Consider the following 2833-nt stretch of genomic DNA (forward strand, 5'->3'; position numbering starts at 1 on the left):
CCATGGATTGTTAAAAGAAAATTTTCTCGCACTGTTGAATCCCTCCCCATTAGCCTTGGAAGTCATCAGGGAGTTGACTGCTGGCCCAGCCAATCCCACTTTTCCTTCTACAAAAGCTTCTGTTTAGGCCTCGCCCAACCCTTTAGGAAGGGCATGCAGCATGGAACTCTGTCTTGGAACTCCCTGCTGTACAAACTAAGAGTGAGGGACAAGACAATTGGGTGGTGGATGATTCACAGAGAGGGTGCTTAGTACTACAGGATGAGCACTTTGATATGCAAGGAGGAGAGCAAGATCTATACTCTGTGGCTAACTTCTCCCATTTCAGAATCCGAACAGATACCCAACCTTCAGAGGCTCAATGCACAAGGGCACTAGCTCATGGACAGGTAAGCATGGGCAAGCACCCCAAACTTGCCTCTCCTCTTACCTTGCTTGAGGCTGGGTGGCATGACAGTGTCTCCAACACTCAAGTGGAGCATTGAGCTCAGGTGGGGGGTACACAAGCCATGACCACTTATTGCCACAGTCTTTCAATCAATCAATCAATCAATCAATCAATTTTTATTTGTATCCCGCCCTCCCTGCTGAAGCAGGCTCAGGGCGCCTAACAACATAATCAATACATTAGTTTTACAAGGTATTTGAACATAACTAATTAACACATTAATTAAAATTCTACTAAAACTCTAAAATCAATAAAATCTTTAAAATTAATATACTGGTGCTATTGTATAGGTTTCACTAGCAGTTTCCCTTAATCGGTGAAGGCCAATCGGAACAGGGTGGTCTTGCAGGCCCTGCGGAACTGTTCAAATTCCCACAGGGCCCGCAGATCCTCTGGAAGCTGGTTCCATAGGCGTGGAGCCATAACAGAGAAAGCCCGATCATGGGTGCTCTGAAGCTTTACCTCTCTCGGCCCAGGGATAGTCAGCAAGTTCTTCCCAGCTGACCTCAGCGCTCTCTGGGGTTCATATGGGGAAAGACGGTCCCTAAGGTAGGCAGGTCTTTGGCCATATAGGGCTTTAAAGGTAATAACCAGCACTTTGTAACGAATCCGGTATATAACTGGCAGCCGGTGCAGTTCATGCAGCCCCGGCAGTATGTGCTCCCACTTTGGGAGCCCCAACAGTAATCTAGCAGCCACGTTCTGCACCAGCTGCAGCTTCCGTGTTCGGCACAAAGGCAGCCCCATGTAGAGGGCATTACAGTAATCCAGTCTCGAGGTGACCGTTTCATGAATCACTGTTGCCAGATCCCGACGCTCTAGGAAGGGAGCCAACTGCCTTGCCCGCCTTTGTATGCCATGGGGAAACCATGAGATGGTCTGTCCTTTGCCTGGTTCCCATCATTGGCAAGGAACATGGAAATTCTTGCAGGAGGGGTCTGGCAGCTTCTCTGCTGCTTGTGGTGAACCAGCTCAGCAACCATCCCTTTAAATCATTCCCTTGCTGAAATATGGCCGTGAGCTGCAGCTGCCACAGCTGATGGATTGCAAGTAATCCAGGAGCACTTCAACCCAGGACAGGGAGTGTGAGTTGGCCAGTTCCATCATGCGCCTCACGGGTAGAAGTGGGGGGGGGGAGGTTGCCAACCCTGTCAGTACAGGACGTCTGTGTTTGAGGCTGGCATAGAACTCCTGTCCAGTTGGCATGGACCTGTTTTATTGTCTTGCAGGTGGCAATTCAACAGAGAGACTTCCAGTTGTGGCAAGTCACACATACCCCACTTAGTCCCACTTAGGCTCCTGCTATAACAGCCATCTGCAGTCCCCAGAGTGGAGGCAGATGGCGGCATGACCCTTTGCCATGGATAAAGTCTTTGCTTTGGCCCAACCCTGTATCTGCTGCTTGGTTTCCACTGCATCACCAGAGCTCCAAGCCCCCCTGCCCCACTTCCTCCTCACCCCACCTGTGGGCTGCCTGAGGGAATGACTAAGAGGGAGGGCTTGCTTGCCTTGCAGGCTTCTGTGTGATGCAGGGAGGGGGCCCCAGAGGGTGGTCTGGATGAATGAGCCACTATTGCATTGACTAGACCATGAAGCTGGACCAAAGAGTCTGAGGGTCTGTTCCCCACTTGTACCATAGAAGCTATGGGGGTGGCCTTGGGACAGATGCATCCCCTTGACCTGAATGACTTCCTGGGGTTGTCCTCATAGAATGGAGGAAAGGGGAACACTGCAACTGAGGGGGGGGGGGTTACTAATGGAATGGGTGTAGGGTGTATGGCTGAGGCTCCTAACTCTGTGCCTGCTCTAGGACAGGGTTCCTCTTGCCCCTGGGGGGGGGGCGTCTGCACATATAGCAGGTGGTGGCGCTGAGTCACAGGGGTTCCCTGAATCAGTGTTGGGGGAAGCCATGGTAGGGAGCAGACTCAAAGTATTTGCCGGAAGCTTGCCCATAGAACATGCTGGCATGTAGGGAAGCAAATGACTTTGACCATGTACCTGTCATTGGCCCTGGTCTGTCAGGGGGTGGGGTGGGAGAGGTGATTGGGCTCTCTGAAGCTGCCTCTCTCCACCCCCAACTGTCACATGCTATGGCACCTGCCCCAGGACTGACCAATTCTGTTGGTCCAAAGTGCCCCTCCCCCTCCTGCCATCCCTGCCTCAACAGTATGCCAGAAGTCCATGCTGCAGTGAAATCACCATGATAGTGGCTTCACAAACAGACAGCTATGCTTTCTCCCCTCCACCCCCCGACCCAGCATAGCTTGACCCTTAGGGAGCCGACTAGTGACACGTGAGTTCTGAGGTTGCTGGGTTCTCCAATGTAGGTGTAATTCAGATTGCTCTGCCCACCATGCATCTTCCTTCAAAGCTATCACATATGGG

The sequence above is a fragment of the Heteronotia binoei genome, chromosome 21 (assembly GCF_032191835.1).
Source record: "Heteronotia binoei isolate CCM8104 ecotype False Entrance Well chromosome 21, APGP_CSIRO_Hbin_v1, whole genome shotgun sequence".
Classification (NCBI taxonomy): Eukaryota; Metazoa; Chordata; class Lepidosauria; order Squamata; family Gekkonidae; genus Heteronotia; species Heteronotia binoei.